The sequence below is a fragment of the Pleurodeles waltl genome, chromosome 6 (assembly GCF_031143425.1).
Source record: "Pleurodeles waltl isolate 20211129_DDA chromosome 6, aPleWal1.hap1.20221129, whole genome shotgun sequence".
In the NCBI taxonomy this organism is placed as follows: Eukaryota; Metazoa; Chordata; class Amphibia; order Caudata; family Salamandridae; genus Pleurodeles; species Pleurodeles waltl.
In genome coordinates, this window is record NC_090445.1 from 812,144,513 (window position 1) to 812,157,241 (window position 12,729).

Consider the following 12,729-nt stretch of genomic DNA (forward strand, 5'->3'; position numbering starts at 1 on the left):
AGCATGGCGATGGGTAAATTGATTTCATTGCCTAGATTGTAAAACCTTTTATAAACTTGACTGGATAATAGATGATCAGCCTGTATTATGCCTTTATCTGCCCAGCCCTGATCCTGCAAAGATCTTTTTAAAGATTTTAAAAACAGTATTTCTCCAAAGAGAGGCAGACACATGTAGATGGGGGTCTATTGGAAGAAGTCTAAGGCATTGTGCCCAAATCGTCTGCATGCAGTGCATGATTCGGTTAGTGGTGAGAAACCCCTGTGATACACAACCATAGAGGGGGGTGGTGGCATCTGGCAGTCAAGGAAATGTTGCACAAGAGCTGCCCAGGCAGGCTTTTGAGCTGATTTGGGAAAAAAAGGTGGTCAATTGTGAAAAGTAGTGGGCATAAGATTTCTTGCGTAGAAATCACAGGTCCCCAGAAGTGGTGTGCACTCACAATATTCCTGTTTAAACCTGGGCTTCATCGGGTCACAAATAAGTCATTTGAAATCTGAGTTAATTCTGTGAAGTGTGCCTAGTTTTATCAGAAGTGGGAGAACACTAAAAATTTAGTTGTACTGAGGGGCAATGGGCATTTTAACCACCTGTACTATACCACATTAGGATAGATTCAATTGTGTCCACCTTGTGAGGTCAGAAGAGATTCGGGCTATCATGGGGTTTAAGTTATCATTTGTTATGTTCTCTAAAGCTCTGTTGAGTTTGATTCCCAGGTAAGTGAGTATGCTCAGAATCCTTGAAGGCACACTGTGGTTGTGATCTTAGTAAGAAGAAGTGTTTTTTAACACTTCCTCAAATTGATCTGATAACCAGAGAGCTGCGAGAAGCTCTGCATAACAGGCATAGCCACAGGGTTGGATGCCACTGGAGGATGTAATGGTGAGTATTGCCAATAATGCCTCTTTCTGCTTTAACTTGGCAGCTAGAAAGCACTCTACATTCTCCCCTCTCTCATAGTGGTGCAGTATTAGATTTATCAGAGCTTTTTTCATCACTTCAGGGCATGAGGAATTTCAAGATAGTTTGACAATGTCTAGTTTTCTCTTCAAGTTGGTGGATGTAATCATATTGTTGTTGTTGTTGAGTCCCTCACATCCTGTTCTGAATTTGATACCTTACCTTTATAGGCTTATTTGACCAAAGGTTTGTCTTTCATTAGATCACCTATCCATGTGGCTTTCCCGGAAGAGCATAAATACTGTGCAGAGTGTACAAAATCAAAGATATCAGATGCATATTCCCACACAGGACACTTTGGTAAGTTTTTTCTTCTGGCATTCTATACACTATTGTTTTCATGCACCTCAGCCCTAGGAGAGATCTCAGTAATTGAAGATTTGATGATAATTGCATTAGGGAATAGTCCATAACCCCACCTCCTAGGATCTCAAATTCATGTACATCAGATAAAAGGGATCCTGCAGCAGGACGTTATATAGTTGGGAGAAAAGAAATGTGTAGTCCCCATCTCTAGGATGTACTAAGCGCCAAACTTAAACAAAGTTATGGTCCCTCATTCTCTTTCACAGTGTCATTCTGTCATCACTGACGGCTCAGTCTAGGGACCCTGTTTTGTCCCTCACCCTGTCTAGAACAATATTCCAGTAACCGATTAATAGAGTCTTGGTGTGCCAAAACTTGTATAAGAGCCTGGACAGGTTAGCAAGAGGGGTCTGCTTGATGAGGTGCATAGATAGAGATCATTATGAGTGTGTAATTCCTGACATGTATTTTTATGAATATGTAGTGTACCTCACTATCTGCTAATGTGTGCAATGTGTGAGGGATTGAACTACTGTAGGAAAGTATCATCTTGCCTGGCATGTTACCCCCATTTATACTGTATATATGTTTGTTTTTGCCTATGCGTCAATGGGATCCTGCTAGCCAGGACCCCAGTGCTCATAAAGTATGCCCTGTATGTGTTCCCTGTGTGGTGCCTAACTGTATCACTGAGGCTCTGCTAACCAGAACCTCAGTGTTTATGCTCTCTCTGCTTTTAAAATTGTCACTGCAGGCTAGTGACTCATTTTACCAATTCTGATTGGCACACTAGAACACCCTTATAATTCCCTAGTATATGGTACCTAGGTACCCAGGGTATTGGGGTTCCAGGAGATCCCTATGGGCTGCAGCATTTCTTTTGCCAACCATATGGAGCTCAGACAAATCTTACACAGGACTGCCACTGCAGCCTGAGTGAAATAATGTCCACGTTATTTCACAGCCATTTTACACTGCACTTAAGTAACTTCTAAGTCACCTATATGTCTAACCCTCACTTAGTGAAGGTTAGGTGCAAAGTTACTTAGTGTGTGGGCACCCTGGCACTATCCAAGGTTCCCCCACATTGTTCAGGGCAAATTCCCCGGACTTTGTGAGTGCGGGGACACCATTACACGTGTGCACTACATATAGGTCAATACCTATATGTAGCGTCACAATGGTAACTCTAAACATGGCCATGTAACATGTCTAGGATCATGGAATTGTCACCCCCAATACCATTCTGGTATTTAGGGGACAATTCCATGCATCCCCGGGTCTCCGGCATAGAGCCTGGGTACTGACAAACTAGCTTTCCGGAGTCTCCTCTCCAGCTACTGCTGCTGCCAACCCCTCAGACAGGTTTCTGCCCCCCTGGGGCCTGGGCAGTCTGGTCCCAGGAAGGCAGAACAAAGGATTTCCTCTGAGAGAGGGTGTTACACCTTTGGAAATAGGTGTGAAGGGCCTGGGAGGAGTAGCCTCTCCGGGCCTCTGGAAATGCTTTGAAGGGCACAGATGGTGCCCTCCTTGCATAAGACAGTCTACACCGGTTCAGGGATCCCCCCAGCCCTGCTCTGGCACGAAACTGGACAAAGGAAAGGGGAGTGACCACTCCCCTGACCAGCACCTCCTAGGGAGGTGCCCAGAGCTCCTCCAGTGTGTCCCAGACCTCTGCCATCTTGGATGCAGAGGTGTGAGGGCACAATGGACAGCTCTGAGTGGCCAGTGCCAGCAGGTGACGTCAGAGACCTCTCCTGATAGGTGCTTACCTTTCTCTGTAGCCAATCCTCCTCTGAAGGCTATTTAGGGTCTCTCCTGTGGGTATCTCACCAGATAACAAATGCAAGTGCTCAGCAGAGTTCCTCTGCACTTCCCTCTTCAACTTCTGCTAAGGATCGACTGCTGACTGCTCCAGGACGCCTGCATAACCGCAAGAAAGTAGCAAGAAGACTACCAGCCACATTGTAGCGCCTCATCCTGCCGGCTTTCCCGACTGTTTCCTGATGGTGCATGCTCTGAGGGCTCTCTGCCTTCACCCTGCACTGGAAGTCAAGAATAAATCTTCCGTGGGTTGACGGAATCTTCCCCCTGCCAACGCAGGCACCAAACGTCTGCATCACCGGTCTTCTGGGTCCCCTCTCATCCTGACGAGCGTGGTCCCTGGAACACAGGAGCTGGGTCATAGTGTCCCCGACAGTCCAGTGGCCCCTCTGTCCAAATTTGGTGGAGGTAAGTTCTTGCCTCCCCACGCAAAACAGTAATCCTGTTTACTGTGTGAACTGCAGCTGCTCTGGCTTCTGCGCACTTTTGAAAGACTTCCTCTGTGCACAGCCTAGCCTAGGTCCCTAGCACTCCGTCCTGCATTGCCCAACTCGCTGAGTTGGACTCCGATGTCATGGGACCCTCTTTTGTTGTTCTGAGTTGACCATGGTCCTCAGATCTTCTAAGTGCCTGTTCAGGTACTTCTGCAGGTGCTGCCTGCTTCTGTGTGGGCTCTCTGTGTTGCTGAGTGCCCCCTCTGTCTCCTCCTCCAAGGGGTGACTTCCTGGTCCTTCCTGGGCCCTAGCAGCACCCAAAATCCTCAACCATGACTCTTGCAGCTTGCAAGTCTTGTTTGCGGTCTTTCTGCATGGGAACAACTCTGCATCCTCCAGCATGCTGTGGGACATCTTCTGACCAAAGGAGAAGTTCTTGGCACCTTCCGTTTTTGCAGAATCTTCAGATTCTTCCACCCAGAGGCAGCCCTTTTGCACCTTCATCCGGGGTTTAGTGGGCTCCTGCCCACTCTGGACACTTGTGTGACTCTTGGACTTGGTCCCCTTCCTTTACAGGTCCTCAGGTCCAGGAATCCATCTTCAGTGCTTTACAGTTAGTTGTTGTCCTTGCAGAATCCCCTATCTCGACTTTACTGTCTTTCTGGGGTAGTAGGGTAACTTTACTCCTACTTTTCAGGGTCTTGGGGTGGAGTATCTTGGACACCCTTAGTGTTTTCTTACACCCCAGCGACCCTCTACACACTACACTAGGCCTGGGGTCCATTCGTGGTTCGCATTCCACTTTTGGAGTATATGGTTTGTGTTGCCCCTAAGCCTATTTCTCCCTATTTCATTCTATTGTGTTCTACATTGTTTGCACTACTTTTCTAACTGTTACTTACCTGATTTTGGTGTGTGTGTGTGTGTATTTTGTGTATATTACTTACCTTCTAAGGGAGTATATCCTCTGAGATACTTTTTGGCATATTGTCACTAAAATAAAGTACCTTTATTTTTAGTAACTCTGAGTATTGTGTTTTCTTATGATATAGTGCTAAGTGATATAAGTGGTATAGTAGGAGCTTTGCATGTCTTCTAGTTCAGCCTAAGCTGCTCTGCTGTAGCTACCTCTATCAGCCTAAGCTGCTAGAACACCTCTAATCTACTAATAAGGGATAACTGGACCTGGCACAAGGTGTAAGTACCACAAGGTACCCACTATAAGCCAGGCCAGCGTCCTACAACTACTGACCAAGAAAGCTAGTCCACCTTTTTTGGAGCAGTTTGAGGCTGTGGAGAGGATGACATGCTAGTGAACCTCACAATCGCTACGAGTGACGTACCCCACTCAGTCTGTCTTTAGTTTTGTTGATTCACGGACAGAGAGATGGGTGTTGTTGGGAAGCATAGCAATGTCAGTGTGCTTGGTTTGGAAGTAGTGAAGATCTTTTTCCATTTGATGAAGTAGGAGAAACCATTAAGGCATAAAATAACAAGTGGGCTAGTTTTAGCACGAGTGGATGACAATGCATGTAGCAGTAAGATCAGGTTCTTTGTATGTGCTAATGTCTATTCAATGTTAATGTGTGTTTATATATAGAGCTATGAGTGCCCAACACAGGAATGGAGTTGTGAACCTGATTGATGAAGGTGGCAGAGGTATCAGTGTTTTCCTATTGAATGAATAGTGTGAGAGTAGAGACCTCCCCAACATGTCATACTGAATTTCAGTACCTCCCCTAGCACTAAGGAAAGAAAGAGTAATGTGTATTGAGTTTTAGGGCCAGGAAAGAGAGAGAAGGACGGGTTCCACGAATGTAGAGAAAGGGTAACTAAGCCCTATTGCTCTGTGGTCTGAGAGCCCTCAACACTATCAGACATGCCTCACTCTGCACAAAAGTGGTAAACAACAGTGGATGCATGCTTTGAGGATGGGGTGCACTGATGAGTGGATAACCTGAGGGACCATCATCGTGTGCATGTTAGCAATTAAATATAGGACAGGGTCTGCAACAGTTCAACACAATGTACAACAGCATCATAGCAATCCTCTGCAAACTTAAGGGAAGATCATAATCACAATACAGACCAGAATACAGCAATTTATGGGTATTACCAATAATTCATTCAAGTAGAAGCATCAAAAATCAGGAGACGATTTTGTCAAGGTAAAAATACAGGGAAAGGTTTGGAATGTCAATCAATCAGTCAGGGGGTTCGAGAGAGGATACTTGCTTGGGTATATATGTATATAGCTATAAAAGTGAGCAAATTACCAGTCCTTTTCATCTTATACTGGTACCTGCGACTTAAGGCATGATTCTGATTTATTGTATTCACTGTGCAGGTTTACCCAATTTAATTCAGACTGTCATAGTCTGATTGTCTGTGCTAGGATCCCCTTGGCCATGGTGCACAAAGGGGAGGGACTGGTGCTTTGCATGGGAAGGGTTTTGGGAGTCTGAATATTAAGTAGCTGTGCAAGGACGTATAGTTTTGTTGTTTTGACAATATCAGAAAGTCTATGTAATTCTACATGTCTTCAGCTCAAGTATTCCTTGGAGATGCCTTGTATCCTCACAATCATGATAGTAGGTTTACATTGATCATGTTAAAGGGCCAGAAAGAGTTGATGTTTCAAAGTGGTCTCATTGGAAGTCTGCAGATATTTTGAATGTCCTTCAAAATTGAAACAGGCCTTTCTGTTTTGTTGCTGATCTAAGTATTAGTCTCATAAATTGATACTAGAGAAAAGAAACAGAATATGATTCACTGTGGAGAGGTGCCTAATTTCTGGAACCTGAAAGAATCCAATGTACTCTTTGGATCTTCAATGCTATCTTCAAGGTAATGTGCAAGAACCACAGTAAGTAGGTGGTGAAGAATCGTGGCATGTCATCTTTTTCAATACCTTCAGGAAGTCCAAGGACACTGATGTTGTCTCATTGAACCCTATCTTCATGATCCACCACTTTCCTCTCCAATCTGTCACAGTGTCTTCAAGGCCTTCTAAGTGAGCCTTACGTTTATGGCTTCAAGTCTGGAAGAAAAGGAGGTGAGTTCTAATTGTATCAGCCACACTTCAGTGGAGAGATCAGACACAAACGTATTTAACCTTTTAGTAGATTGCCTCATGGTCAATAGTTCCTTTTGTATGACCTCTGTTAGGCTTGGCATCCTTGGCGTTGTCTCCCTTAACTTTTTGCCTCTGTGTCCCAGGTTGTTGATGTGTGCTGGACTCTGATTTTGCTGTTTTTGTTACTCTGGGTACCTTACCACTGCTATCCAGTCTTAAAGTGAAAGTGCTCCTATGTAAAATGTATGTGTAATTGGATTTCCATGATTGGCATATATTATTTACTGGTAAGTACCTAGTACAGTGCACTAAAGGTGCGCAGGGCCTGTACATCAAATACTACTAGTGGGCCTGCAGCATTGTGCCACCCACATTAGTAGCTCTGTAAACATGGCTCAGACCTGCCACTTCATTGTCTGTGTGTGCAGTTTTAAACTGCCAATTCGACTTGGCAAGTGTACCCACTTGCCAGGCCTAAGCCTAACATGGGGGCTGCCTTTGAATATGAATAAACTTTAGATTCCCTTTGGGAGCAGATAGACACGTAGAGTTTGGGGTCTCTGAACTCACAATTTAAAAATACATCTTTTAGTAATGTTGGTTTTGAGATTGTGTGTTTAAAAATGCCACTTTTAGAAAGTAGGCATTTTCTTTCTTAAACCATTCTGTGATTCTGCCTCTTTCCCTGTCTGGGTTAGTTTGACAGTTGGGCTGTTTGCACCTCTCCCTAGCCAGTGACACGAAGGGAGCTGGGGTGTAGCCTGCATATCCTGATGAGCCATCTGTGCTAGAAGAGTGATAGGCCTACTTCAAAGGCAGAAAGGGGTATAAGAAGAGCACGCAAACCCCTGAAAATTAGATCACTTCTGGAATCAAGAGGAACCTCTCCCAAGGAGAAGAGCTGAGGAGAAGTGCTGCCCTGCTTGTGACTGTGCGTTGTGGAGCTATCCTGCAGTTACTGCTTCTGCTTGTGAAAGGGGACAAAGACTGGACTTTGTTGTGCATTCCTGCTTGTGAAGAATCTCCAAGGGCTTGAACTGAGCTTGCCTCCTGTTGTTGAAGTCTTAGGGCCACCAAAGACTTCCCCTGCCAGCATCTCGACTCTCTGCTGAGACTCCTGCCCTGCCAAGTTGTGCCCTATCCACTTCCTGGGCCTTTGAAAGGTGAAGCTGGCAGATCAAGACTGAAAATCCATGCACTGACCGCCGTGTGGGGACATTTTTGATACACCTTCCATGACGTGGTTGAGAAACGATACGCCGCCGGCTTCACAGCTGAAATCAACGCTCCACCTGCATCACAGCAGGAAGATCGAGGAAACGTGGCTGGAGAAACGACGCACAACACTTGCTAACGGAGGCTGATAATGACACAAACCCCCACGCAGTGTGGTTTTGTGATTCTCAACGTAACCTCGCTGGAGTGAAAACTTTTACGATTTCTGTACACCTATTAATTTTGCCAGGAGGGGGACATAAGCAATATGAGTTCCATCAACCGCCCCAATTATGTTGGGGATATGTCCCATTGCATAGAAGTCAGCTTTCACTGTGGCCAAATCCTCCACTTGGGGGAAAACAATGTAGGTGCATGTGTGTTTAATCAGGGCAGACAACACTCTTGTTAGCACAATTGAGAACATTGGCTGTGACATTCCTGTTGTCAAGCCCATTGTCATTTGGAAAGAACCTGTTGCCAAGAAATGGAGCACGGATAGGACTTGGACAAGAGGGGGGATCCCAGTGGGGTGACGGATAGCAGATATTGGGTCAGGCTCCAGTTGGGCACACAGCTCTGTGATTGTGGCCCTGTCAAGTCTATAGGTGAGGATAATGTGCCTGTCTTCCATTGTTGCCAAGTCTACCAGGGGTCTGTACACAGGGGTATGTCTCCATCTCCTATTCATCCGCAGCAGTTGCAGTCTAAAGGACAAAAGAGTGAGAAGCTGATCACAAACTAAACATTGGAGACACAACAGTACAATGCATGATGTTAACTAGTAATGGTTAAGTGGGATTTGTCCTGTATGCCCAATTTTTAAATGTGATGCAGTTATTATCCAGGCCCTGCTCCCCCCCAATGGCGTCCACCTGTCCTGTGTGGAGGGACAGGTGGAAGTGATTTAATTCCGCTGATGTTAGGTGCTGTTGCGGTAGGTAGTCGGGAACCGGCATGCAACTCCTCATTGGCCAGCACTGGGCTCTATGGGGAACAGTGGCCAATGGTGATGTACGCCAGCGGTGACGGTATGCATCGTCGTGGACGTGACAGCCCTTTTCTATCATATTCCTCACTTGCTACCTGACCTTCAACAGGAGAGGACCTACACTGCATGTGCTGCTGTGAGCTGTGTCTGAAACCTACCGTGGCTGTGTGACTGGGGAAAGGGCCTCTGCCTTCACCTCAGCGGAATTGGAGAGACTGGTGGATGGGGTCCTACTCCAGTACGGACTGCTGTATGGGCCTCCAGACCAACAGGTGAGTACACAGTGGGTACGATGCATGTGGCATGAATGCATGGAGTGGTGTGTGTCAAGGCCTTGTGTAGGGGGGTTGGGTGGATGTCCCCTGGGTGGCGTACAGCTTGTGTGCTGGGCCATGTGTGTGTAAATGGTGAGGGAAATGGGTATGGTGGGATATAAGTGTAACTGGCCGGACGGTCTGGCTGATACCATGTCATGTGTGTATTTCCTCTGCAGGTCAGCGCCCATCAAAAGAAGGGTATATGGCGTGCCATCGCCAAGGACGTGCGGACACTGGGGGTCTTTGGCAGGCAGAGCACCCACTGTCAGAAATGGTGGGAGGACCTGAGACGTTGGGCACAGAAGACAGCGGAGGCCAAGCTAGGGGTGGCCTCACAACGAGGAAGAAGTGCCGTCAAACCCTGATCCTCCTGATGGCCCGCATACTGGCTGTGGCCTATCCAGAGCTGGATGGGTGCTTGGGGGCATCACAGCAGCCACAAGTGGGTGAGTACAGTGCCCATCATCTCAAACTATACATGGTAGGGTTGTATCTGGGTGGGGGATGTGTGTCAGTGGGTGCCCCTAGGCCAGGCCTGACATTGCAGAGTAGACCCCCTGTTGGCCAGGGTTCTGAAGTGATAATTCTGCTACCTAGCTCGTAGGCATCCACAACTGGTCAGGGCTGTCTGGGTCCCAGGTGTGCTGCATTTGGGGCTGTGTGCCCTTCCCCATGCCTTGGTGGCTAGCATTATAACTGTATAAGGACAATGCATAGTGCGTAGGGCTGTTCCCTGTGTGTGAGTGTGTTGTGTATGCTAACGGTGGTGTTGGTGCAGCCATTGACCAGCTGTTTCCTTTGTCTCTTCCCCCGTTTTCGTTTTGTCACCCTGTCCTTATGTACATTAGCATCATCTGGCGGAGGAGCAGAGGCACTGGCGACGGAGGAAGCTACATCCCAGAGGACCCAGGAGGCAGAGTCCATCGACGGTGTGGGCACCATTGGGACGAAGGGCAGGGGAGCACCACAGTGGATACTGTAGGGGACAGCTTGGATACAGATACCTCCTCCGATGGAAGCTCCCTGGTGGTGGTGGGCACCACTGTGCCCACCCCAGCTACAGGTACAGCTGCTACCCCGTACCAGCACCGCAGTCCCAGCAGCCCCTCATCGAGTTGCCCATGCCCGCTTACCCAGGAGGGTGGGCATCTTCTTCACCCCAGGCACCTCAGGCCCTGCCCCAGTTATCCCTGCTGCCCTGAGTGAGGAGGCTATTGACCTCCTGAGATCCATCTCTGTAGGGCAGTCAACCATTGTGAATTCCATCCAGGGGCTGGCAGCCCAGACACAACAGACCATTGAATTCTTGGAGGGCATTCCCACTGGCTTGCTGGCCTACCAGAGATTGATCCAGGCTCTGGCGTCCTCTCTGATGGCAGCCATTGTCCCTGTTTCCACCCTCCAACTTCCTCTTCCCAATTCCATTTCCCTGAGCCCCAACCTATCCCAAGCACATAGGCTGATGAGCATGCATACAAGACAACACACAAGAGTGGCACAGGCAAACACAAGCACCACACATCATCCCACAGGCACTCACACAAACACCATCCAGATGCAGACATTCCAACATTCACAATTTCCAGCGTGTACCCCTCCTCCTCCTCCATCTCCCTCCCAGTTCCGTCTACACTCACACCTGCATGCATTACATCCTCATCCACCACCAGCATCACCACCACACCTAGCAGAACACACACCTCACTGACAGACACCTCCACAACAGCCATGCACACGTCCCCTGTGTCCTCTTCCACTGTGTTTGTCCCACCCCTTTTAAAGTACACAAATGAAAGCACTCAGACACCCAACAGCCATCCACCTCACAACAGCATCCAGCCCATGCACCTGCACCCAAACACAGCAGACAGGCACCACCTACAACCACTCCCACTTCCTCCACTCCAAAACCTTCTCTGGCTCCCCGCCCCAATCTCCCTAAGAAATTTTTCCTCTCCACCATTGACCTCTTCCCTCCTCTCCCCCCCGTCCTTCGCATCTGGCCATGGCGGCAAAAACCAAGGCGAGCACCTCAGCCACCCAGTCACGGGCCCAGTAGTCTCCACACCCACTTGTGGTGGGAAAGGATCCAGGGCACCTGTGCAGAGATTGAAGGAGCCAGCCCGAGCTGCTGTCCGGAAGGGCAAGGAGCCAGCCCCAGCTGCTGCCAGGAAGAGCAAAAAGCCAGCCCCAGTTGCTGCCAGGAAGGGAAAGTAGTCATCCCCAGCTGCTGCCCGGAAGGGCAAGGAGCCAGCCCCAGCTGCTGCCAGGAAGGGCAAGGAGCCAGCACCAGCTGCTGCCAGGAAGGGCAAGGAGACAGCACCAGCTGCTGTCAGGAAGGGCAAGGAGCCAGCACCAGCTGGCATGAAGGACAAGGGATCTGGTGCAGAGACTCAGACGGAGCCCCCACCACCAACCATGGTTGTGCAGCCATCCGAGGCTGCAGGGGATGGGCTGAAACCTCCCCCCATCACCAGCAGCAGCACCAGCACCACCACCACCACCAGTGGGCAGCCATCTGAGGCTGCAGGGGATGGGCTGGAGCCCCCACCCACCAGCAGCAGCAGCACCACCACCACCACCAGTGGGCAGCCATCTGAGGCTGCAGGGGATGGGCTGGAGCCTCCCCCCTCACCACCAGAAGCAGCACCACCACCACCAGTGGGCAGCCATCCGAGGATGCAGGGGATAGGCTGGAGCCCCCCCACCAGCACCAGCAGGAGCCACAGCAGCACCACCAACACTGAGTAGCTGTCACCGCCAGCAGACGATATGTACTCCTGTCTCCATGGGCTGCTGTGCGGCCTGCCACCTGCAAATCCAGTGGGTATTACACCTACCTGTGAGACTGTGACCTTGCACTCCCCAGGATGAAGAGCATAGGGCACGATGCCCCCTCCAGAACCAGAGGGTCAGACACCCACCAACCGCAGCCTCCCCAGAATAAAAGGTACAGGGCATGATGCACCCTCCAGAACCGGTGGGTCAGACACCCACCAACCCTAGCCTCCCCAGGTTGAAAAGCACATGGCACAATTTCCCCTCCAGAACCAGTGGGTCAGACACCCACCAACCCCAGCCTCACCAGGATGAAGAGCACAGGGCACGATGCCCCCTCCAGAGCCAGTGGGCAAATCACCCACTTGTGAGACTGTGGCCTTGCACTCCCCAGGACCAAGCAGTGGGCAAGTCACCCACTTGAGAGACTGTGGCCTTGCACTCACCAGGATCAAGCACTCCAGAGCATGTGGGCAAGTCACCCACTTGAGAGACTGTGGCCTTGCACTCCCAGGGATGAAGCAGTGGGCAAGTCACCAACTTGAGGGACTGTGGCCTTGCACTCACCAGGATCAAGCACAGAGCATGTTGCCCCCTCAAGAACCAGTGGTCTTGTTCCATCTGCCAGCTGAGGTGCCCCCCGTTCCCCATCCCCCTGAGGTGCCTGGCTGTTTACCAAAGGATGACCCTGCAGTGTTCTCTCTATGTTGTTGCAGGTGATAGGTGGGGCCTTGGACTTTGGCCTGTGGCCCTGTGACCCACGCACAATGAGGATTGGGCAGTGCCCCTTGAACTGTACATATGTATATATCAGTTGCATAGCAT

At 49.2% G+C, this 12,729-nt stretch overlaps 1 protein-coding gene and 1 long non-coding RNA gene across 2 annotated transcripts in view; one reads left to right on the forward strand and one right to left on the reverse strand.

Annotated features, from left to right (window-relative positions):
* SORCS3 (sortilin related VPS10 domain containing receptor 3) overlaps positions 1–12,729 on the reverse strand; it is a 2,578,554-nt gene that overhangs the window by 816,107 nt on the left and 1,749,718 nt on the right. The window lies entirely within an intron of this gene.
* The window catches only part of LOC138300268 (uncharacterized), a 133,933-nt gene that overhangs the window by 3,493 nt on the left and 117,711 nt on the right, over positions 1–12,729 (forward strand). The window contains exon 2 of the long non-coding RNA XR_011204898.1: positions 1,166–1,263. This is a non-coding gene — a long non-coding RNA (uncharacterized lncRNA). The remainder of the gene's footprint in view (positions 1–1,165; positions 1,264–12,729) is intronic.